A 27,812-nucleotide genomic window follows, 5' to 3' on the forward strand; every position below is an offset into this window, starting at 1 on the left:
AATTTAAGGAGTTACCACCAATCATTTTAAGGTGCGATCGAGACACCATAAAATTCGGGTGATTTTAATAAAATATTTTATTTTTATCAAAATATCAAGTTCTAGGGTATGCGAAAACAAAAAAAAAGGTTCAGAAGTTTGTTACGTGTGGGGAAGGATTAGTACCCCCACAACGCCCAAAAATTGGTACCTAGCTGATTACCAGATATTTAGAATAAAAAATCTTAAGCTCAAACATTATATAATTTAAAAATCATTACAAATGCAAAATTAGAAAGGGTATTCGTTTATTAAAGTCAATAGCATTTTCCCCCTAGCATGAATGCGGGAGATCAACTATTGTGCCCAATAATCGGACATTGCTTGATTTTATGAATCATGATGTAGTCTTGAAAAGGATGTCGACATATTTCAGGAATCACCAGTAGTCACCCCTTAAGCATGCTTATGGGAGATATACCTTTGACTCCTTAATAAGTGAACATTGCCTTAGATTTTAAAACATAATGCAATCAAACAATTTATTAATCCTAATTAAACTAAAGGTATATTAAGGCTTTTTCTATCTTAAAGTGTCAAATTACGGATAATTGAATAGCTAGAGGCATAAACCTAAAAATGTAGACTCTAATATTAATCCTACTTGATTTTAACCTGTTATTGAATCGAATAATCGATATGGTCGCTTGAGCATTTAAACGAGGGCCAACTCAGATTACTCTCTAAATTAAAGGGACTAAATTGAAATCTTTATCTAAAGGTGGAGGCTCTATTTAACTTATTTAATTATATTAATTTAAAAATCTATTTAAAGTTTAAGAACTAAAAAAATAAGAGAACTACAATTAGGAGATTTAAATATAAAAGTCTAAAGATTAAGGATCTAAGTATATAATACTTAAAGTTTAAGGAGTAGCCAATAAATCACAACTCTAATAATTGTGCTAATTAACTATTAAAAATTATGGGATTGATTTAAATAAGTTTTAAAAAATTAGTTAATGATTAAAAATTTAGGTATTCGAACAATCGACTCGAGTAATCGAGCATTTTATGTGAAAACTAGAATCGAATTATTCCCTAATTAAGACTAAGGTAAAATCATACTTACTAATCAAATTTTAAACTTAAAGATTCTAATTCATGGACAAATTCTAAAAGGCTAATTAAATTAAATTAAATAATCATGTATTTTAAAGTGTCAAACAAACAATCAATAATAAATAAATAAATAAACAAATAAATACGAATTTTTTATCAAGATCTAACAAATTAAATATAAAGGGTCTAAATCAAATTATCATTAAATTATAGGGATTAAAAAATAAATTAAATATGTAATACAAGGACTAAATTAAAACTGATTAAAAATTAAATAACTAAATCAAAACAAAATAAAAAACAAATTAGTGACCAAGATAGAAAACATGCTAAAATTATAGGGGTTAAACAATAATTATTCATCTTTCAAGCCTAAAATACACTATATAAAAAATGAAAAATTGCAAAATCAATTCATCAAAATTAAAATAAAATTAAATATTCACTGCAGGTAACCAAAAGTGCAAAAACACGCTAAAACTAGGGGGACCTAAGCGTGATTATACCAATCAATATATAGCATGAGTAAAAAAGGGGGAAATAACAGATTTGGTCCTCGTAGGTGACCAAAGTGCAAAAACACACTAAAACTAGAGGGGCCTAAGCATGAATAATCCAAAAACTCCTATATAAAACATACTTCTCTTTTTTTTATTTCATTTTCACCAATTCTTTAAAAAAAACTCAAAAAAGCTCTCCCTAACTCTCTCTCGGCCAGCCTCTATCGACACTTTCCCCGTCGCTCCGACCACCGCCTATGGTGGCCGAAATTCCTAAATCGACCCAAGAAAAATAAAAAAATAGCCCCAAACCTTATTTCAACCTCCTAACCCCAAATCCAAGGTCTAAATCTCCTAATAAGGCTTCTAAATACCATAAAAATTCTCCTAGATGCTTCAACTTCTTTATATCTGGCCACCTCACCGATAAACAACCCCCGACCGACTACCCCCTCTCAGGTTACTGCTCGGCTTCCCCTTTTTTGTTGTGTTTTTTTATTTTCGAAACTAAGAAAGAAAGAAAATACCTCAATATTTTTGTTTTTATATTGCTCAAATAATGAAGGGAAAAAATTCCAATTTTACACTATTTTTTCTGGGTTTTATACCCAATCTTACAGAACAAAAATAAAATAAAAAAAGAATAAAAGAGAAACCTAATCTATACTTGCTTCTGACGATTATTGTGCGTGATGATTTTCGGTTTTTAATGCCTCAAATTTTTTGGGTTTTGTTGAGATATCTGATTGATATGTTTGGGTAGGCTTGATGGTGGCTGATCGGCGCGACTGTGATGGTGGGAAAGTGTTGGAAACTAAGACGCCATAGGCTTTATAATGAAACCATATAAGGTTTGGTGATGGCATCGATGACTACCAACCATATAAATTTGATAATAAAACCTTAAAGCAACAACTGATATGGACTATCAGATTAGATCTGATCTAACAACTGTGGATTCTGGTGGTTGTAGAGAAAATTACAAAACCCTAATCTATATAGGCCTCCTTTTATGGGCTTCGTGTCTTCTAATTTTGTATTTGGGTTTCGGGCTTGAATATTGGGCCCGAGTTTAGGTTTTTGTAAAAAAAATAAGTAATAATATTTTATAATGATAATAATAATAATAATAATAATACATAAAAGTTAAAAAATGGTGATCATATCTACCCCTCTTTGCTCATTGTAGTGAAACAAGAATGAAGCAAAGACACAAAACAACATTTTTCAACATGGTCTCTGCTTGTCAAACTGCGAACTCCTCGCTGGGGATGTCAATCCACCTCCTTTTGTGATGGATAAGACGTGATTGAACAAGTTCTTCTCATTATGAACTTATTCTCTCGGGAACGTTGACCTAACTCCTTCTGCGATAGTTGACCTAAGGTGACGCTGATCCAACTCCTTATGCGATGGACGAGCCAAGGTGATAGGGTCAAGCTAAGTTTGAACTAGTTCTTATTATGAACTTCTTCTCCCTCATCGGATGAGTTCTTCTCATTACAAACTCTTCACTAGAAATGTCGATCCACCTCCTTCTGTGATGGAATCGAACCAAGGTTGAACAAGTTCTTCTCATTATGAACTTTATCTCCCTCATTGGATGAGTTATTCTCATTATAAATTCTCCACTGGAAATGTTAATCCACCTCCTTCTGTGATGGAATCGAACAAAGTGATGATACTGATCCAACTCCGTATGCGATGGATGAGCCAAGTATTGGTGTTGTTCTAACTCCTTATGTGATGGAAACGAGTTGAGGTTGAACAAGTTCTTCTCATTATGAACTTCTTCTCCCTCATTGGATGAGTTCTTCTCGTTATGAAGTCTCCACTGGAACTGTTGATCCATCTCATTATGTGATGGAATCGAACAAAGTGACGATGTTGATCTAACTCCATATGCGATGGATGAGCCAAGTATTGATGATGTTCCAACTCATTATGTGATGGAAACGAGCTGAAGTTGAACAAGTTTCTTCTCATTATGAACTTCTTCTCCCTCATCGAATGAGTTCTTATCATTATGAACTTTCCACTGGAAATGTTGATCCACCTTCTTCTATGATGGAATCGAACAAAGTGATGATGTTGATCCAACTCCATATGCGATGGATGAGCTAAGGTTGAACAAGTTCTTCTCATTATGAACTTCCCGCTCATTGGATGAGTTCTTCTCATTATGAACTCTCCCATTAGAAATATTGGTTGGTTTATCCTCTCTTTGAAAAGTTTTAAACCTGCAAAAGATTATCATATATCATTGATTTATATTTTAAGAACCCAAAGGTAATGACCCAAAGGTCCTCAAATCTTTGCTGAGATCCACATTTTCAACGATTGAAAAGTGGACTAATTTTTTGCTGAAATCTTCTCCAACATGGAAATGTGAAATCTTAGCTAACTTTGTAATTCCTATCAAATATTCAACATCTGGATGAAAATGAATAAGAAATTTGTTTCAAGAGAAGTTATCTTAGGAGAGATAAATTTTTGTTTCGAGTGAAATAATTTCAAAACTTGCATTTCAAAGAAAACTGTCTCAAGTGAGATAAAGTTTATCATAAGAAAAACAATCTCAAGTGAGACAAAATTCTTTGTTCCGAGTGAAACAATTTCAAAATTTTCATTTAAAGAGAAAGTGTCTCAGATGAGCTAAAAATTTGTTTCGAGTGAAACAATCTCAAAATTAGTGTTTCAAGGCAAACTGTCTCAAGCGAGAAGAAACTTGTTTAAAGAAAAACAATCTTAAGTGAGATAAATTTTTTATCTTTTCTTGAAAATATTAAATCTGAAGATGATTTCTCATTCTTGCTAAAGTCATCTAGTTGTCTTTGATTTTATTCTTTCCTGAAAGATCTGTAAAAAAAAATATGTACCTGAATGTAACTATCCTGAATATTTCTACGAAATACGAATGAATTTTGAATTTATCCTCATGAAAGGAGAAAATGTCTTTAAGACAAGATTTCAAGGGAAATTTTAAAAGTATCCTCATGAGAGGGAAAATCAAAGTCTTTATTGCACATGATGATAGATGTTTGATGCAACGAGGCAAAAATCATGTATGTGTGTGCCGATACATGTTTTCTTGATTAATGGCAGTGAAGAGGTGCTCAAGAAATTTTGATTATCTTCTTGATCTATTCGTATTTATTCTTTTCCCACACCAGAGTGTACCATTGTATTTTTTTTTGGCAAAAATCTGCTCTTTTGACTCCCTAACATTCTTATCATTTGCCCTTGTTTTCTGATTCTGAGCTTCTAGGTCTGAGAGATTTTTTTCCATTTCCAAGATATACTCTCTAGAGAGATTTTCATGTTTGAAAATATTTTGAGAGATTGTCATGTTTGAAAATATTTTTCTTTCTTTTAATTTTCAAAATATGGAACGTTTATTGAAGAGAAAAAATATACTTCTTTTAGGCTCACAATTGAAGCAAATCACATAATATGAGTTCACTAAATATCAAAAGAATCAACAGCTCTTTTAAAATTTTCAAAGTTATAGAACTTTGACAAGTGTCAAAATTGATGGGTTAGTTTTAAGTTAGCTCCTTAAAGTTTATAAGGTTTCAGTTATCAAAAGATGTCATTTCTTTCTCGGTCCTTGTGAACATTATAACATGCCCCTTTTTCTTGGCTTGGTAATTTAGTTGGATGCGAACAAAATGACGCAACTAGCATAATAAATTACTAGACTTTCTAGAACACTTCTATTTCGGTTCTCTGAAATCTTCCATTTTTTCAAGCTTCATAAACTCCCTTAGCAGTGGTAGTGCAGAGACACCAGTCTAAATATAAATTCTTGAGTGCTTGTGTGCGGTCAACTATAACTGGTGTTCCTCGACTCCCTTAGTTCATTTTCATCGAAACTTATTATTAGATTCACCATAGGCATTAGAGCCTTTATTTATTGGAATTTATTTAGTTTTCCTTTGTTCAGGCATAGCTGAAGGGTACATTTCGTCAGAAAGTCTTCGAATTGACAATCACAATGGAGCAAACACTGAATTGGCAAGTACCCGAGAAATGTCATGGTTTGAATGCAATCTATTCATAAAGCCATGACATTTGAGCTTCCTCTATAACCAATTGCTTTTTTGGAATAGCTCAGCTTTATTGTATAATTTATAATAATAATAATTTATTAACCTTTTGAGTATTCAGATTTAGAATTTCTTAAGCTCATCGGGAAGAACGTGTTATAGTCTAGGTGTCCTTGATGGTCAGAAAATCCCATATTTAGAGTTCAGTTCCTAAACAAACTTACCTATACTAAATTCATTCACTCCACCATTCCATTTGTGAAGATTATAATCATCACTGAACGTCCACAAAAGAAGTGTAGTCTAGGCAGTTTTGCAATGTCATACACAAGAGATGCCACATGTTGTCCGTTCCTATGCATACCTGAATGCCAAGCCTCTTGATCATTTCCTCATGAGAAGAGAAGGCTAAATTGGTCCTGTAATAAAAGGGTATGGTGTTCGAGTGTATTTTTTTGAGTAGGATCAAGGGTCCTTGTTTTATGAAGGTTTAATATTGTCACTTTATCAAAGATCTATAACTCTGATTTTTTTAAAGAGCTTTTAATCTAATTGATACTTAAAGAATTTCAAGATTGAATTTTACTCATTGATCATAACCTTAGAATCTAGCATTTTATTTAATATGTTTGATAGTCAAGTGACTTACAAACCTTTTAACGAAAAGAGAAAGAAAAGAAATTCAAACAAGACAATATGTGAGTGCAACGAAGATTCCTAGTGGATGCAATGATTTCTTCTGGGTTTGCATCAGAATGCCCCATCATTAACTGAATAAGATCTTATTGTATTGACCTCAATTATTTTCTCATCGTTATCACTGTCGGAGCCTCTTATCCTACCATTCTTGATAGTTGTTTCGATCATTTCTACACACATGATGATGTTAGAGAAATTCTTAGTGGAAACCCCTATCATGTGATTAATATAAGGAGATTTTAATATATTGATGAACAAAATAGTGAACTCCCTTTCAGTCATTGGTGGATGCACTTGAGAAGCGATGTCCCTCCACCGTTACAAATATTGTCGGAAGCTCTTATTGTACTTCATCTCCATGTTTTGCAATGTTGTTCAATCAGGGGCTACATCAGTCATATGCTTGTATTGACCCAAAAAGGCTTGAGCTAAGTCTTTCCAAGAATGGATTTGAGTATGTTTTAGCTGGGTATACCATTGGGAAGCAAGTCCAGATAAACTGTCTTGAAAACAATGGATCAACAACATCTCATTCTCCACGTAGCCAGTCATCCGACGACAATACATGGTGATATGGGATAAAAGGCATGTGGTCACATTATACTTCTCGAAATCTGGAAACTTGAATTTTGGTGAGAGAACCAGGTCGGGGACCAAACTTATCTCTTTGGCGTCAAACCATAGAATGACTTGACAATCTCCCTAGATTTTATCACCTCTTCTATACTTTTCAGTCGTTGGGTAAATTTTTCTTCTTAGCTAATTCATTCAGGTTAGGGACCTCATTATTAGTATAAAAATCACTTGGCTTCAACCCAGAAGCAGCAGGACAGTCAGTGGGAAATAAAGCTACAACATGATGTTGTGGGTTCTCAATAGTGAAATAGACTGGTGGTCAGATTTACTGATGCGCAGAGGTGTTCTTAGGAATGTGAATAGGTGTAAGAGCCGGAGGATATATGGGGTCTTCAACAATACTCTTTCCAGCGATCAAATACCTCTTAAACATTTCTTCCATATTGTTCAATAGATCGGGCTGAGAGTTTGTGATATCAGCCTCAATTTGTGCCAACTTGCTCACTTCTTCTTTCATCTCTTTCTGCTCTCTCTCAATTTTGGCTAGCATATCCTCTATTTTTAGGCATTTTTCTTGTGTCATGCGGGTGTTGAGTGTTCTTGCTACTAGTAGGAACCAGAATAATTACGATCAGAAACCTTATCATATTATTATTATTATAATGAATAAATGTTTTAATGCATGATTTGGAAATGTATTAAGCAATACAAATGTAATGCAAAATGAATGTATGCAAAAGACATTGATCCAAAAAGATAAATGTTTATAAAACAGTTCTCAAAGAACTGACAATGTCTCTTTACAGTGGGAAAGCAAAAAACGAAGATTTATGGAAAAAATCTAGCTCTATCTTCTAGCTCTTCAACTCCTGTGAGTAGTCGGATAATGTATCGTTCTTCATTATTCTATGGTATCATTAAAATCCATATCAAAGATTAATTAAGCAAGCTCGCGGTCTTCAGCTTCTCCTCTCAGCATTGAATCATGTTGAGTTCGAATCGTTTCTTTAGTAGATAGACTGTCTCTTGATTGAAGTTTTTTCTATTTTGACCACCAATCAATCTCTCAAATTCTATCTAACCCATCGGAAGACATTTTCGTTTTAATTACTTTTTAAGGCCAACAACTATTTCAGGGATCAATATCTTTGATGATATGTCATGTTCATGCAAAAAATAAACATAACAAAACACATAACAAGACAGAAGGAAATCAAGTTAGTGAAATAATGATCAAATAAAAGAAATGTGCGTAAAAAATCTAAAATGATTAAATTTAATCGGTAAATATAGTGAATAAAGCGTACATATAAAATTAGAACCATAACAGCATACATTCTAGTTCTCTTAGGGTATCCACAAGGCTCTAGCGGGGTAGGTTTACTAAATTCTCCACATGCTAAGGTTGATTTCGATTCTGGCCCAGTACAGACTTACGAATCAGACTCAGTTTAGGGGATCACACCACTAAAAGCGTATCTTGGAACTGATATCCGGATAGGCAACTTAGGATGCTTTCCAGAGGTAACTTGTCAGACCCACACAAGGAAGCCCAATGCTCCCCATGTGGTGTAACTTTTCCCTCTACTTAAGTAGATCGGGATTGAGCTCGGGTTTAGAGCTATGGTATGCAACAATCCTAAATATTCACAGAAGTGTAAGCATTAACCAGAGAGAAATATTTTTTTGAAATAACATAATGAACTGTGAATTTAATAAGATTGAACTCATAATTTCCATAATCCTAAATATAGGGTAACCAACTCTTGGCTTGACTCTCAATTTATTTTGGAAAACAAGACAACCCCAGTGGAGTCGTTAAGCTGCCGTCACCATTTTTCTCCCTGGTGGAAAAAAACTTAGTTCGACTTAGTGGTTTTTCTTTGAAAAGGTTTTGAAATGTTTGGAGTCAGTACCAATCATTTTAAGGTGTGATCGGGACACCATAAAAATTGAGTGATTTTAATAAAACATTTTAATTTTTTTTATCAAAATACCAAGTTTTAGGGTTTACAAAAACAAAAAAATGTTTCGGGATTCGGTTACACGTGGGGAAGGATTAGCACCCCCACAACGCCAAAAAATTGGTACCTAGTTGATTACCCTATATTTAGAATTAAAAATCTTGAGTTCGAACTTTATCTAATTTAAAAATCATTACGGATGCAAAGTTAAAAAGGGTATTTGTTTATTAAAGCCAATAACATTCGCACCCTAGCATGAATGCGAAAGATCAACTATTGTGCCCAATAACCGGATATTGCCTCGATTTTAGAAATCATGATGCAATCTTGAAAAGGATGTCGACCTATTTCGGGAATCACCAGTAGTCACCCCCTGAGCATGCTTGCGGGAGATATACCATTGACTCCTTAATAAGTGAACATTGCCTTAGATTTTAAAACATGATGCAATTAAACAATTTATTAATCTTAATTAAACTAAAGTTAGATTAAGGTTTTTACTATCTTAAAGTGTCAAATTACGGATAATTAAAGATCCTAGAGGCATAAACCTAAAAATGTAGGCTCTAATATTAATCTTCTTGATTTTAATCATTTATTGAATCGAATAATCGATATGGTCCCTTGAACATTTAGGCGAGGGCCAACTTAGATTACTCCCTAAATTAAAGGGACTAAATTGAAATCTTGATCTAAAGGTGGAGGCTCTATTTAACCTATTTAATTATATTAATTTAAAAATCTTTTTAAAGTTTAAGGACTAAAAAAAATAAGAGAACTACAATTAGGAGATCTAAATATAAAAGTCTAAAGATTAATGATATAAGTCTATAATACTTAAAGTTTATGGACTAGCCAATAAATAACAACTCTAATAATTGTACTAATTAACTATGAAAAATTATTGGATTGATCTAAATAAGTTTTAAAAAATTAGGTATTCTAACAATCAACTCAAGTAATCGAGCATTTTATGCGAAAACTAGAATCAAATTGTTCCCTAATTAAAACTAAGGTAAAACTATAATTACTAATCAAATTTAAACTTAAAGATTCTAATTCATGGACAAATTCTAAAAGGTTAATTAAATTAAATTAAATAATCATGTATTTTAAAGTGTCAAACAAACAATTAATAATAAAAAAATAAACAAACAAATAAATATGAATTTTTGATCAAGATCTAACAAATTAAATATGAAGGGTCTAAATCACATTGTCATTAAATTATAGGGATTAAAAAGAAATAAATTAAACATATAATACAAGGACTAAATTAAATCTGATTAAAAATTAAATAACTAAATCAAAACAAAATAAAAAAACAAATTAGTGACAAAGATATAAAATACGGTGAAATTATAGGGATTAAACAATAATTATTCATTTTTAAGCCTAAAATACACTATATAAAAATGCAAAAATTGCAAAGTCAACCCATCAAAATTAAAATAAATTTAAATAATCACTACAGGTGACCAAAGTGCAAAAACATGCTAAAACTAGGGGGACCTAAGCATGATTATACCAATCAATATATAGCATGAGTAAAATAGGGGAAATAATAGATTTGGTACTCACAGGTGACCAAAGTGAAAAATCACGCTAAAACTCTAGGGACCTAAGCGTGAATAACCCAAAAACTCTTATATAAAAAATACTTATATTTTTTCCTTTTATTTTCACTCATTCTTTAAAAAAACTAAAAAAAGCTCTCCCCAACTCTCTCTCAGCCAGCCCTTGCCGACACCTCCTCCGCCGCTCCGGCCACTGCCTATGGTGGACGGAATTCTTAAATCAACCAAAAAAATAAATAAAAACAACCCAAACCTTATTTCGGCCTCCTAACCCCAAATCTAAAGTCTAAATATCTTAATAAGTCTTCTAAATACCCTAAAAACTCTCCTAGACACTTCGACTTCTCAATCTTCGGCCACCTCACCGATGAACAACCCTCGATCGACTACCCCCTTTCAGGTGACTGCTTGACTTCCCCTTTTTTCTGTGTTTTGTTTTGTTTTTTAATTTTCGAAACTAAAAAAGAAGAAAAAAATTACCTCAATATTTTTTCTTTTCTATTGCTCCGAAGGTGAAGGAAAAAAAGTCCCCTTTACACTAATTTTTTCCAGGTTTTATACCCACTCTTTCAAAACTAAAATAAAATAAAAAAGAATAAAAGATAAACATAATCTATACTTGCTTCTAACGATTACTGTGTGTGATGATTTTGGGGTTTTAATCCCCCAAATTTTTTCATGTTTTGTTGAGATTCTTGACGGATTTGTTTGGCTAGACTTAACGACGACTAATCGGCGTAGCTGTGATAGTGGGAAGATATTGGAAACGGCTGCGGCATAGGCTTGGTGATGGCGTCGATGGCAATTAACCATTTAGGGTTGATAATGAAACCCTAAAGCTATAATTGATTTGGACCATCAGATCAGATTTGATCCAACAGCTGTGGCTTCTGGTGGTTGCAGAGAAAAGTATAAAACCCTAATCCATATGGGTCTGCTCTTATAGGCTTAAGGTCTTCCAATTTCATATTTGGGTTTCAGGCTTGAATATTGGGCCCGAGTTTAGGTTTTTGTAAATAATAAATAAGTAATAATATTTTATATTAATAATAATAATACATAAAAGTTGAAAAATGGTGATTACAACTATGATTACATTTATTTTGATTTTGAGGGAGCACACTAGACTCTTCATCTCAGTCTCTTGAGTCTCTCTCTCTGATTATTTTCTTCAGATTTTGATTTCCCTACTGTTACATGGAGAAATGATTAAAGAAATTTGAGCTCGTCGGTAGAAGCTGACGATTTCTGTATCAGTAAGAAAATTCATGCTTTACTTATACCTATTGGCCTATTGCATTCATCTGGTAGTTTTGTATTACTGAGCTTCCCAAAGCTCACTCTTTACTTACCATTTCAGGTAAAAAGAATCGATCCAGTGCAGCTAACAACTTCAGTATTGGGAATTCCTTTGGCTTTGCTTGTAGAGCATGGTACAATGTGAAATTAGGGGCATGTAGGTCACATTTGATTTTTTTATATACTGAGTCTGGAACTTGTATGATTTTAATTCGGTTTGTAATATATGAATGGTTTTTTGGGCTTGCATTTTATTTATAATTTGTTTTATGATTTTACACGTTTTAACAAAAAAATTAACTTTTCTTGGATTTTTACTTGGGGTCGCCAGTGGCCTTAATGTGACACCCAGATAGGATCGGGTCACCTGCATCGGTTTGAGGGTGTTACATATAATTTTGAATTTAAAAATATTTTTCAAATACATAAACTAAAATTTTAATTTTACACTAAGGTTGAAAAGTATTCTCAAACACGACTGTTTTTCTAAAAAAATCTATTTAATAATATTTATGAGATTAAAAATATTAAACTTTATAATTCATTAAACATTTCTTCTCCTTCATATAGTTCTTGCTAAGGGTGAATATTCGATTGAGTGGAGTTGAGTCAAAAGTTTTTAAGTTATTCGAGTTGATGAGTCGTATTTTATGACTTGAAGTTGACTTGAAATTTTTTCGAGTCGAGTTATTCAAATTTATATAAAAATTTAATTATAATTATTGATAGTATTATGATACAAACTGGTCCCACTTTTTTTAACTTTCTCTAACTATATGTATATATTTGTTCATTTTCTTTTCACATTATAATATTATTTAATATATTAAATAAAATCTAAAATTATAAAATATATAAACAATATTCTATTTTAAAGAAGTTTTTTAGTAAAATATCAATCAAAGTATAAAGGAGTCAAAGAATTGATGTGATTAAAGAATTTATAAACAATTACATTCAAGTAACCAAATTAAGTAAAACGCAAAGTCAAGGGCTAAATTAAATAAGAGAATACAATTTTAGTAAAAAAAAGTAGGAATTGAAATTATATAGGTATTCTATAGGGGTGTGTAAATTCAAATATTGGATCCGATCTGATCCGAAAATTTCAGATACCTAAAATAGTGATATGTATCCGATCTGAAAGAATCAGAGCCTAATTTTTGGATATCCAAATATAAAATTTAATTTGACAGAAAAGTAATTTTAAATTTTATGATTTAATGTAACTTATTTGATACATCTACTATATATATATATATATATATATATATATATAAAATTACCCGCACATAATAAAAATTTAAAAATCCTAATTTTTATTGGGTTTGAGCTTTAATGAGTTAGTGGGTTACTCATTTATTGGGCTTAATGGTATCTAAAATCTAAAAGTCAATTTTTTTGGATTTTTGAATAATTTAAAATTGGAATTTATCTGATCCGTATTTGATCCGATTACCCGAATTGTTTTTTTGGATATTCGATCCGAATTATTCAAAAATCACTACAACAAATTTATCAATCTATGACGAAATTCCTATATGACATTGTATATAACGTCACAAAATATATTAGTAACGTGACGCTTTTTTGTTTTTGTCACATTTAGTGATTGATGGCATATTTTTTATGACAATTTAAAAATTTATCATTGATTTTTTTTCATCATATTTTTGGGGCCAAAATTTTCCTCCAAAAAAATTTGTAGGAAACTTTTCAATGACGTGTAGACAAAATAGTGACGTTGTAAAATCGTCTTCAATGAAATGAAAGTATTAGTGACAATTTATTATTATGACGATACGATTTGAATTAATTACGCTTTAAATTTATCATTAATAAGTTCTATGTGTGACAATCTGATTCGTCATATTTTATAAAGCATAAAAGATGACATTTTAATAGTGTCACACAAATAACTTTAACTTGATAAATGTAATTATTTGTCACTCATTTTTTATCCTTGTCTTTTATATGAAGGTTTTAAAAGACACTACGAGATTGTGTCACTTAATGTTTGGCATAAAAAATTAATAGAAAAAATTGAGGGAAAGGTATGCAGTGGGATCTTTGATTCACAACTAATTAAAAATCTTATTAGTTGTGATTTTTCAATTGTTTTTGGATTTTAAGTTGATATTATCAATCACTCCTATTAGTTCCGTCAAACATATGTGTCCTATATATTTATATTATATATAATAATTTTTTATTATTACATATATTTACATGTATATTTAAGATTCTTTTTAATGTTAAAAATAATAATTAGTTGACCATGTCAAAGTTGAGTGCTAATAAGATAATCATATGACCTTAATGAATAATTTAATTTAGAAAAACTTGTTAGTATTTCTAATTTTTCATATTATAATGCCAATTAAAATTTGCTAACATTCATTGATTTTGTTTTAAAGGGAAATATAACGGTTTAGCTGTTTTGTTTAATTTACTTTAAGGCGAAAAATATGGTTGCCTGCAAAACTATACCTTTGCCCCTTAAAACTGTTTCAAGACTTTCTGCCCCTTGACTTTAAAACATACATAACGAGGTGTCTCATTTTTAACATTATTAAATTCCTTAAAACATTTCATATTATTAAAAAATAGAGCAATCATACCATTCCATGTGACACTTTTTTTTACCAAAGAAATGTTGATGACTTTAACAAGAGAAGGTAAAATGCATGTTATGTCTCTCAGGTTTTATTTTTGTTCAATTTATATTTAAAAAATAATAATATGAAATTGGCACCTATTTGTTTATATTTTTTAATTAAGAAACTAAATTGGAAAGAATCATAAATTTATAGTTATAAGTATAAAAATTTTGAAAGATGGTTCCATTGATGAAAATCCTAAGATATTTAGTAACTTGCTCTATAATTTATCCAAATTTAATTTTTATTGAGTGATTTCCTCCAAAAACCACCGGTTTCAATATTTGAGCTAGAAAAAAAATCTTTTCTTTAATGAGAAAAGATTTTAATTTAATAATGATATTTTAAAATATATATATATATATATATATATATATATATATGTGTGTGTGTTATCTAATGCCCTAATTTTAAAGCAGAACCCTTTTTCCCTTTCAAAATTCTCCTAACCCTAAAACAATTGGTTTAGAATTGTAATCCCAATCTAATAACCCAAAAGGTAGGAAGCAATGGCTCGATTTCATGGTGCAAAGAAATCAACTCCATACTTTCGTTGCTGGTTGACTGAATATATTGTGGCCATTCACGCGTTTTCCTTCTTGGTTTAATCCAGTGGTATGTGCCTTCAACCGGGTAAGTATATTTACCCCTCTCATTTTTTTCCTTCTTTATTAATCGTCATTTTAATTCATTCTCCCTAAAATAAATAAAATAATAATGGAAGATATGCATATATTACAGTCTATTTTTCAAAGCATTTACGCGAATCTTCCAATCTTATATGGCCCTTCATCAAATCAACCGAGTGGGTAATAATATTCAAAAGACCATATTTGCCCCTTTTTTTCTTGATTTTGATTTGTGTTGTTTGTGTTTGTTTTTTTTTTTTTGTTGGTAATAATATTTTTTGGCTTTAGTTAACCTTTTTTTTGTATTTATAAGGTTTCATGATGGTGGCCGGCGGAAGTGGTGACCAAGAGGTAGTGGCAGCGGAGAGGCCTAGGAATGTGGTTGAGATTGGGGGCTACTTTTTGGTATTTTAGAGGGAAAGGATTAAAATATAATGAATGTATAACTTTGGGTTTTTATTGTAAATTGTAAAAAGTATATTTCATTATTGTAATTTCTAAGAAATTTTGCTTTTTATTGTATTTTCTAAGAAGTTTTGGTCTTAACTATAATTTATAAAAAGTTTGTCCTCTGCTGTAATTTAAAAAATAATTTGTTATTTATTATCATTTATAAAAATGTTTACATCTTTTTATATTTTATAAAAACTTTAGACTTTTATTATAATTTATAAAAGGTTTGGACATTTATTTTAATGTAACTGTTTTTAAAATTTTCAAAAAATAACTTTTAATAATTTTAATAAAAATTGTGACGATATTGTTTTCGACATTTATATAATAAAATCATTATATTATTAGTGACGACTTGAATAATTAGTGATGAAATATTATATTATTTTGTGATATAATTAATTGTAAATGAATATAAATTATAATGTGGCATTATTCATTAATGTCACTATATGTTTCACTATGCGTGACGAAAATATAGATATCGTCACATTTGACATTTAGTGACACACCTAAGATGATTTTCACTATATGTTTCACTAGGGTGATTTTTGTCGTGACACCATTTTTTATGTCATAAAAGACAAATAATGACGTAAATGAAAGATTTAGTGACAATGTTTTAGATGCCATAAATACAAATATCTTTTGTAGTGAATTAAAAAACGGATCAGATAACCGAATTTCAAATCAGATCACCAGCTCAAAAAGATTGGATAGATCGAATCAGATCTTTTTGCACACCCCTAGTGTTCTATAGTGGTATATGAGCATGTAGTTTAAATTTGGTTAAAGCATACTTTAAATGAAAGATTAATTGAAGAAATCATGAGAATTGAGGGATTAAATTAAAAAATAGAAAACTTGTTATCAAAAGGAGGAATTTAAAGTACATAGGTATTCTATGATGATTTAGGAGCATGTAGTTTAAATTTGATAAAAAAAAACTAGACTTAAAATAAAAAAGAAATTGAAGGAATAAGAAAATCAGGGACTAAATCATAAAACTGTCAAAATACTTAACCAAATTTTTAATTTTTCGAGTGACTCAAAATTTTTAAATTTCATCTCGTTTCGATCTCGAAATTCAACTCGATAATTTGAGTTGACTCAAATAGCTTGAATAATTCAAAATTGAAAAAACTCAAATTTTTAGTTGAATTGAGGTTTGTTGACCCCTAATTCTTGCATTTAGAATAAAATTTTATTCAAAAAATTGGTGTATTTATTAATTTCATCTTTCTACTTTGCAAATATTGAGAAATTAATCTCTTTATGTTAATTCTTCAAATTTTGGTTCTCATACTTTGAAAATTAAGATATTAGTTTTTTTCTTGGGTAAACTATATGTTTAGTACCCAAACTATTACTTTTATTTTGTTTTGGTACTCAAACATCAATTTTTTCAAAATATACTTAACATTTAGTTGAAGTTTCATTTTAGTAGTCCGTTGTTATAAACTCAACGATAATATTGACGAGTCATCATAAAATAATGTCATATTATCACTGAAAAATTAAAAAAATGTCATGTCAATAATTTTATTAATTTTTTTGTGACAGGGTACCAAATTAAAAAATTAAAAAAATACCATATCAATAGTTTCTGTTATTTTTAGGATAAACCGTGTATTTAGTAATCCAACTACCACTTTGATTTTGTTTTTGTTATTCAATTATTTTTCTAAATTATCATTAACGTTATATTTTGGTTTCATTTTAACCCTGTAGTTAAAAAGTTAAATGTTATGATGATGTGTTATTATAAGTAAAGTCACATCATTATTGAAAAAATATATCACGAAAATAATTTTATTTTTTTTACGACATGTGATAAAAATGAAATCAAAATATAACCTTAGTAATGATTTTGAGGGGGAAAATAATTGAATGACAAAAATGAAACCTAAGTGAGATTAAATACGTACTTTACCCTATTTTTTAAAAATAAATATATCTGATTTTAAACTTACTTGGATCAATGCTGGTGGTAACGGAGCGCCTCCAAAATTACAGCTACTAGGGACTGGGTTATTCATGATGTAGCTGTTGAACACGTAGGAAGCATAAGCATGGATCGTGTTCGGATTGTAACACCTTCCACCCGACTGAATCACCGAACAGTCCGCACCACCGTTCCCGCACGCATAGTCTAGACCTACTAGCAATGACCTTTGTGATGCACTTTGGCTGGCCACGCACCAGCTGCTGCCGCCGCCCCTCGTTGTTGTTGTCATTGGAACCGCCCAAAATCGGCGACATTGTCATCGGAGATGTTGCCGAATCTGGAATTGAAGTGGGTTCAAGACTGGAGTTGATGAAATAGGAGAAGTGGTCGGAATCATTATTGGTATCGTTGCTAGAGGAGTTGTTTTGTCCTTTTTGTTGCTGTAAATATTAAACTTCCTTGTATCACTTGGACCTGGATCATATTAAAAAAAATAGTTAGATTATAATCCTGATGTGATACAAGAGACTTAATTAAGAATAAGTATTCGATCTAGTCAATTTTTTTAAATTAATTGAATTTCTGTTTAAATTTAATTGTAAATATTTATAATATTGTGATATTAATTGATTTCAATTTAAATGATTTTTTTATAATCATTAGTAATTTATATAAGGGTAAAATCATATTACACAATGTAAAATTCTTTTAATTTTAAACAGATTTAAGACTGTTGGATGAGTGAAAATAGATGAGTGGGATTAAGTGTAAGAAATGAGAAGATATTTACTGGAAAAAAAGAGTCAATCTTAGTCATCTATTTGCACTCATCCAACGGTCTTAAATCTGTGTAAAATTAAAAAGTTTTACATTGTGTAAGTGAATCATAAACTCATATATATATCATGCAAAATTGAAGGCTATTTGAACTTAAAAATCAATATATTAAGGGTAAAGTATACAAATGGTGATCCGTCTATAGGGTATTGTTTTATTAAATCCATCGACGATTAAAAATTATAAAATTATTCTCCGACTATAGGACGTTATTTTGTTGGGTCATCCGACTATTCATATGTTTTAAACTTGTCTTTTTTCGTTAAAAGTTAACGATCATATGAGCTAAATGTTAACCTGTTTACGAAGATATGATAAAATCAGTTTTTTCAACGATTTCTATTGACGACGTCGTTGCTTTCAAGTACTGGTTCAACATCATAATGTTTCAAGTACTAGCTAGAAGATATATTGTAAACGAATAGTTGATCCACAAAATACAACTCAAACGATTTTGAGATTAAATTTTATCATATCTCAATTAAGAGGTTAACATCTAGTTTAAAAGACCGCCAATTTTTTAACGAAAAAAAAAGTTTGGAACATGTAAACAATCGGCGATCATTTTATAACTTTTAATAATCGATGAACTCAATAAAATATCATAATATAGTCATAAAATTATTTTATAACTTTTAATAATTAAAAAACTCGATAAAATAACAACTTATAATTGATGGACCATTTGTATTTTAGGCATCCATTAACTACTAAAACTAAAACTTGAATTATCTAAATCCTACTCTACAATTTAAATTTTAAATAAAAAATTTCACTCTTCAAGTATTAATTTAAAAAATATATATATTTTTAATTTTTCGGTCCTCGTCTAAATACAACTAGAGCCTATATAAGATAAGAAAATATGGAGAAACATAGCACAGATATTGAGACAGGACAGACTGTTGAAATGAAGACTAACTACGTCATTTAGTCAGCGGTGATTTTTTCCAAAAATTACTTTTTTTTATATATATATATTTATCTGTCACATTCTTTCATATATATATTTCTTGATCTAACATATTTTGTAGAAAGACGAGACTTATGCACCACACTTTACATAAGGAACATGTAAAGGATTAGATATTAATTTTGTAATTTTTTTAAAATAATACCTAATATGTAATTAATTTCTGTTAGAATGATTTTTATGTAATAACATCAAATTTTTTATTTATTTTTTATGTGCGAAAAAAAATTATGCATTAAAATATTTAAATATTCTTTTTTAAATTATTTTATAACTCGATAAATTTTAATTTTTATATGAAATTACATAATACGTATAATCTAATATAGAAAAAAATTGAGTATAATTAATTTAAAATATGAATAATTTTATAAAAATTTTATAATTAGTATTTATTTTATAAAATGATGATAATAATAAATATTTTATAATTTAAAAAATTATAAATTTAATATATTTTTGAAAAATTTATTGACCTATAAAATTAATTGTTTAAAAATATAAAAAAAATATTAAAATAAACTTTTAATTATAATTGAGGGATCAAATGAATTATTATTCATTAATTATTATTTTTTAACAATTATTAATAATTTTTATTATTTTTAATAAAATAAATTATTAAAATAAATTTTTAATTACAAATGAGGGATCAAATGAATTATTATTTATTAATTATTAAACTTTAATGTCGGTTCCAAACATAAAGAACAATGGTGGATTTGAGAGAGAGAAAAAGAGACATTTTCCTTCATGGGATAGCCATGAAAATTCCAAGCAACGAAAAACAACAACGGAAAGCGGACGCCATGATAATTGAAAGAAAAGGGAAAACCCGAATTACCTGGAAAGTGCAAGAGGCAAAAGAGGAGGAAGATTTTGGAGAAGATTGCGGTTGAATCCATTGCTGTAACATCCGTCTTCTTCTTCTTCTTCTTCTTCAATTTGTTGTTTTGGTTGGGAGAAATGAAAGGAACTAAAGAAACAACAATGATCTTGTGTGAAGGACACTTTGGCATCAATATCACTCACGGTGCTGCTTCTGTGGGGGAAGAAGCTAAGGATGGAAAAAAGTTTAATAAAATAAGGAACAAAACAGAGACGTGGTTTGGAATTTAGGTTTGCTAAGGTGTGATGGTAACTGGGCTTTGATTTTCTTTTCCTTCCATTTTCTCTCTCACATACACACACACATACATATATATATATATATATATATATATATAGTAACTATAGTATTTTTTTTATTTAGGTGTGATAATTGAATACAAAATTTTAAAAGATAATAATCGATCCCTTAATTAATAAATCTACTTAGTTGGTGCTATTTTATCCATAACTTCATTAATGGGATGGGGGTGTTTTGTTTCTACAAATTTGTTAACAAAAAACAAAACGAATTATACTTCATTAAAGATTTCAATCATAAATATAAATTTTACAATGAATGACATTTTTACTATATAATTTAAAAAATACTTATAAATTTAAGATAAATATAAGTTAATATTTATTCAAAAATTCTTTAATTATTTAACAATAAATATTCATATTCATATTACTTCATATATAGTATTCCAACCTCAAATCTCAAAAAGTAATAATATAACCCTTAATTATCAAATTTGCTTGATTCCTCCTATTTATTCATGTTCCGTATTTATCATCAACCCCGATAATATTACTTACCATCATCATCAACTCTAATATTATTATTATTATCATTTTTATATAATCACTTATTTTCGATTTATTAATCTATTAATCGGGATCAGATATTGTAAAGATAAGACAATCTTCCTAACCCAATTCAACTTTAATATTATTGTTGACAATTACCATTAGTTTTAATCTATATATTTTTTTCTCCGACAACACACGATGTCTTTTTTTTTCACTTAGTATAAATTTTATTTTAAATTCCTAATTAATATTATAGAACCCCCATTTCTCTAATTTTTTATTAACCATTTTCTCAAAATTTACCTGCAATTGTCTCATTTTCACAGTTTGATAAATTTCTTTTTTGAAAAATCAGGAAAGCCTTGTATTCCATTTGAAAAAAGCTGATATTTTTTAGTTTTATATATTTTATCAAATTAAGCTTTGCTGATTGTATTAAACAGAAACTCGTGATCTCCTATTATCTTTAAAATTCTGAGATATAAATACAAGCTATAATAATATTAGGACAAAATAAAAATGTGATTAAAATTATAATATTCTAAATTAAATATAAGCTATAATATATTTTTTTACTTATTCAACATAAAATATTATGATTTTTATTATATTTTTGTTACGTTCCAAAATCGCTGTTTTTTAACCCGAGGTTAGGCAATCTGAACTAAAAATCTTATTGTTTTTTGTCGTTTAGGGAAAGTCTCTGTGTCAGTGTGAGTACCAGCTGCATTCTCTCTCTTTTCTCCATTTACTTTATTCTTTTCGGTGACAACAATTTACATAAAAACGCCACACTAAAATTGTACTAGTAAATCAAACTTTACCACTTAAGAAACAGTTCCATACAAATTAAAGTAGGTAAAATATACAAATAGTCCCCATAGTTCTTATTTGTAAATTATAAAATGATTAAATTTGACGTCCAATTCAAATAGACTGATAATTCTTTAGCAAATTTTCAATTCCATTCAAGAGTTCTTATTTGTTTCCACGACCCTTTAAAACCCCAAAATTTTGACAAATTTCTTTTCTTATATTAAGAACGCATACAAGGTTCATCACTACAAATAGAATAATGGTAACCCCACGAATAATGGCTTCATTTATGAATTTCATAGTAATATAAATACATGTTCTATTGAAACAAAAATTGTAACTTGCTATCCTCTTGCATAGCGGGCAATGATTTACTTTTGTGGAAAAGATGATTCATTCGGATCCACATGCAAGCCTAATTCCATAACATTGTAAGAATCATGTTGTATAATTGAAAGAGGTTGACTTCCTTGATTCTCTCATGGTACAATCATCTTCCCACTGAACCCCCTTTCTCTTCGGTCCACAAAAAAAAATTTGAAAAATATAAATAGTTGTGTAGATACTCGTTTTTTTTCCGGGGATACATCCAAGTTCATTTATGTTATTAATTAGTTTAAATGCAAAGAATTATTGGGCTAGTTATTTAGTTATATGTAGGGTGCATATTATATAGGTATATATATTATATTATATTATTATTAGTTATGTGAATATATATGTATTTAATTGCATGGGTTAATCATCATTATTGGTTATGCGTGCTTTTATATATATTAGTATTATATTATATTATGGCTTATATATATATATATATTATCAAAGTGTTACATATTATAAACAAAATATACATTATATATAGGGTTGCGTGTGTGGTATTTATTATAAGCATATAAATATATATATCACATATGTGAGTATGTTTATATTATATGCGTATAAATATATATATTATAAATAGTTAAATTGAACATATATACATAAAATATTAATGGACTTTACAAGGACCAGTTCCTATCAATTTCATTAACAAGTACATTTGTTACAAACAGGTTGGAGTCCTAACAGTAGCCCAATGGTTAGGGTTTAGAGGAAACTCTAGATTCACTCTCTTGTCCAACAACGCACAAGCTCACAACTGTTAGATCTGGACCCTATCAACAGTCTAAATAAGAGGTCAATTTAGGGTTTATTTTCCCTAGAACATTCATGCCGCCGCCAACGCGTTACAACTGTTGGATCCAATCAGTGATCCAACGGTTCAGATTCAGACGGGGAATATCAACGGTCCGGATTCACGCGTTGGATGCACACGCACCTCTCCAAATCCTCTACGTACCTGACCACAGTACCTACAGCAGCACCCATTTGTCTTCTTGCCACATTCCCTTGACAATTACAGAGAGAAGGGGCGTCGTGCAGCCATAAGACTCCAAGAGGACGAGCAAATCCTCTCTCGACCCTTGATTCATTCACTCCATTTGCACCTTTTCCCCTCCTCTAACATGCAAGAAAAACCGAAGAAATACCAGAAAAAAGAAGAATGGATATAAACTACACAAAACCAAAAGAAAAAATGGGACATTATTTCTCTCATCAGCAATAGTAAACAAAAAAGGGCTAAACTACGAGGGGGTTTCCTTTTTATGAGTGAGTCGAATACCCAAAAACCCGGGAGAAAAATAGTAATGAAGAAAGATTTTACCTTTTCTGTCGAAAAAGGAGCGTCGTCACCATCTCCTGGACTGAAAACCACCTTAAGTCGAAGGTAATATGTCTCTTGGGTTTTATTTAGGGAGTTTTTAGGGGTATCTCATCGGGTTTGAGTTATATTTGATGTTTGGGAAATCAGATGAAAGCGGTTTAGGGGAGTTTTGGTCCCTCACCGAAGCCCTTGAGCAGCGGCGACAATGGTGGCCGTTGGTTTAAGGAAAGAAAATGAAAGGAAAAAGAGAGAGAATGAAGGGTAAGTTGAGAGAAAACGGCGGGTTAGAGAGAAAAAGAAAAAGAAATAGTTGATACAAATGGGGCTTGTAACACCCCTAACCCATACCCGACCCGAATACGAGTCCGAGGTGTCACATTGACTTTTCAAACCTTGACTCTTGACAAAATTCAAAGAAAATTTAAAACTTTCATTAAAATAACAACGTTTTATTTACATAAATGACCATAACCAAAATCGATCAGAGCATATTTAACTCAATCATTTAGTACATGCCAACTATAATCAAATTAACCAAACACCTTTAAATTATCTATTTTATGATCTGAAATTTTGTAAGGGAGTTGCTAACATGTCTTGCTCTTCTTCGCTTCTCTTCTTGCTTCTTTAACCTACGTGTGAAACAATCACACGCTAAGTCGATGACCTAGTGAGGCATAAACAAACTGAATATAGCATATCATAACTAATTCTTATTATGCACATTTCATATAATCATGATAAACCATAAAATACATCCAAACATATATATATATATATATATATATATATATATATATATATATATATATATATATATATATATATATCATTCTGTATATCATATACATACATATTATTTCACAAAGCAGCACACATATCATCATATAATTCTAGTACATATTTCCTATCACAAAGCATATAAAGCGTATGTAATAAATTTCTCCTTATCTCTTTAATAGTCTTATTTTAGTTCTTTATCTTTTAGTCATATGTTCTTGTACTTATTCTTCTTAACCAAGCTATATACACCTATCAATCATATCACATATATCATTTCACCTCATAAAGATTACAAACAAAGCACACAATATCATACAAGGTTCTTTTATAATATCTTCTTTATTAGCCCATGTACACATGTGAGAACTATAGACATGTGAGTCTATAGAGGTTGTGCACTAATGCTGTCACCACAGCTCGTATAAATGCACCGAAGTGCCACGTAGAATTGCACCTAAGTGCCGCGTAGATATGCACCAAAGTGCCATATAAGATGTCCCTAAGGACCACGTAGAAAATTCCTTAAGAATCATATACATATGCTAAGGACCAAATATGTGTCTCAGAGACCTCATACATGTTCCAAAGAATACATATATGTCCCGAAGGACCGCGTAGACCCTCGACTCTTGGCATGCCAACTATACCCCTAGCTCTCATGACACATATCATGGGCATTATCTTTTATATCCTTTTTCATAATCATTTAAACATATCACATATTCATATAAACTCGTAGCTTCATTCACATATATATGTAATCACGTAGTTCATGCAAATTCTCATATCATGTCGTATTCATTGTATCACATGGCATATAACACTTCTCTTGTGTTCCTATAAACAAGTCATATCCTATGACTTATATCTTTTCATATAATTTATGCTTTAATCTCTTATATTCACTTGATTCAATATCATTTAACTTGTTTCACTTTCTTATATCACATATACTTTCTCTTCATATATCTAATGTCATGTATCATATCTTGTAATCGTATAAACATGTCTCTTTAATATAATTTACAATATAATGCCCTATATTTATATCATATAATGATTTAGCCTAAGTTATCCTTTATAAAATTATAATACATGTTCAAATAATCTCATTCTATCCTATAAATACTTTCTACTTATCTTATCTCACTTCCCCTTTTTCTTATATAATTCATAAACCATAGGTTTCTTTAACAATATAAATCTTCCCTATATAACTTATGTATCCTTATTTATGCATATGCCCTTGAATTTATACTATCATCATAGAGTCTTCTAACCTTTCTCTTGTAATCACCTATACCATGTAATATGACTTATACTTGATTATTTTATGCTCACTCGTTCATTACATTACTTATGTATCTATCATATAATTTATTTCATGTTCTTTCATTATTACATTTTAGTGTTTTACACAAATCCTATAGAATATACAAAGCATATCAATATTTTTAGTTATGCATCCATACAATTAATGTAAAACATATAATCACATATAACACATATAATTGTAACAAACACATAATCTTATTCACGACTTCATGCATATTATTCTAGGAAATAGACTCATTGCAAGTCCTATTTCTATTAATCAATATGTGTCCCTATTATGCACTTACCTGGCCTCACTAGTCAATACTGATCTGCTATCTTTTCCTTGATCGATCTTACTTGCCAAGTTTCAGAACTTGTTTAAGCTCTGTATCTACATAGTAATTCATTGATATTTATCAGTATACTAATTAATATATTCTAACTATCATTCCTTAGACTAAAAGAAAAGCCATTTTCATCTTTTAATGAAGGTATGCATCGATGCACCACACCCTGCATCGATGCATAAATCGTATTCGATGTTTAAATTTAAGGGGGTGCATCGATGCACTTTTTATGCATCGATGCATTGATGGCATTCGATGTTTTCATTTTAAAAGAGTGCATCGATGCACTTACATATACATGTTTAAACTCATTTATATTCATTTATCTCGTCTTTAACCTTAATATCCTCTCATCTTCATTATCTTCAAAAATCATACCAGATTTTCAACATATTTTAAAACTCATTCTATCACATCACATCTCTTAATTTAACTCTTGACAAGTCAAATTCAACTTCAAAATCTATTAACTCCTTCTATTTCAAAAATTCGCTTAAAACTCATTTTCTTTAATCTCTTCTATATCTTTCATCTTGTTGTTTTAGAATAAATTAAGCTTTCCTTAAGTTTAATTATCCTCTAATGATCATAATCTAACCTTAAAATCAATAATTAATCCACAAGCAAAGAACTCACCTTTGAGTTGGGAGATACGGGAGGAGGAAGAAAGACTGAAGAATGCTCTAGAGAAATTATCTCCTTCCCACGTGTTTTATAACCTTAAAAGAAAGATAAAAATCTTTATGGTCAAATGACCATTTTACCCTTTATTTCCTTTAATAATTACTAAATAACCTTCATAAATTATTTTCAATAATCATTGAACTATTTCATTCTTCTACTTTAGTCACCAAATTCAGAAACTTTATAATTTAGTCACTAACTCGGTATTACAGATGTTACAGGGCTAGGGTTTAGTTTTTCCCCCAAAATATCATATATATATATACTTACTAGAGCGGCATCGTTTGGGAGTTCTAGGGTCATATGTTTCGCTCATGGTTTATTTGTTGTATGGGCCACACATGTTTTCGCTTTAGTTCATTTTAGTCCTCGAGGCTTTTTGAATTTCTAATTTTGTCTTTATATTACATGAACTTTTCATTTTGGTCATTGAGCTCATTTTTTTAAAGTTTATGAATGATTATACATTCAACATGTAATTTTTCTGTTTTTTATTTCAGTCCATACTATATCTTTGCTTATATTTCATATCGTTCATGTTTCTGGTATGTCATCTCTCGAACTTTCATTTTAGTCAATGTATGCTTATGGGTTTATTTTAATTGTGGTACCTAGAATATATGACTTTTCGTGCTTTATGACCTATGTTTTTTTAACCTACTGATTAAGTCCTTAAGCTTGCTTTTTTTAAATTTGGTCACATTCTCATTAAACCCATTTAATTTTTGTTATTTCCATGTTTGTACCCAAACTGTTATGATGTGTGCACATATATTTTGTTTAGTCTAAATAAAAATATTACTAATCACTTTAATATGCATGTAAGTGGACAATTTATGGAACACATGGCATTATTTTGGATTGATATGTATGGAACCCTCATAAGTATAACTCAATTTGATTCAAATAATTGAATTAAGGATAATATCCTTTCATTTTAGAATTGTTGTGATGTAACTTCTTAAGGTATAAGAAAGTTACTTCCGATGATTTTAAAATGAAAGTATATCCTATTAAGTGAAACCTTAAAAAATTGACTACAGTTAAAATTTAGGAATGAGAGAATGAGGAACGTTCGTCAATTTAAATTCTTCGAGGAAAGATCGTTAGAACTTATAAAAGGTTCGATCTTGACGTCTTTAAATAATCGAATATCCTTTTTATTTCTAAAAGGATTGGTAATTTTAAATTTAATTTGTTTTATTTTATTAT

The 27,812-nt window shown here is 29.9% G+C and overlaps 1 long non-coding RNA gene across 1 annotated transcript in view; it reads right to left on the reverse strand.

Annotated features, from left to right (window-relative positions):
* Positions 1-17,543, reverse strand: part of LOC120162884 — a 37,909-nt gene extending 20,366 nt beyond the window's left edge. Inside the window, exon 1 of the long non-coding RNA XR_005519583.1 lies at positions 17,481-17,543. This is a non-coding gene — a long non-coding RNA (uncharacterized LOC120162884). The remainder of the gene's footprint in view (positions 1-17,480) is intronic.
* Positions 17,544-27,812: the final 10,269 nt, after the last annotated feature.

The sequence above is a fragment of the Hibiscus syriacus genome, unplaced genomic scaffold (assembly GCF_006381635.1).
Source record: "Hibiscus syriacus cultivar Baekdansim isolate YM2019G1 unplaced genomic scaffold, ASM638163v2 tig00111409_pilon, whole genome shotgun sequence".
In the NCBI taxonomy this organism is placed as follows: Eukaryota; Viridiplantae; Streptophyta; class Magnoliopsida; order Malvales; family Malvaceae; genus Hibiscus; species Hibiscus syriacus.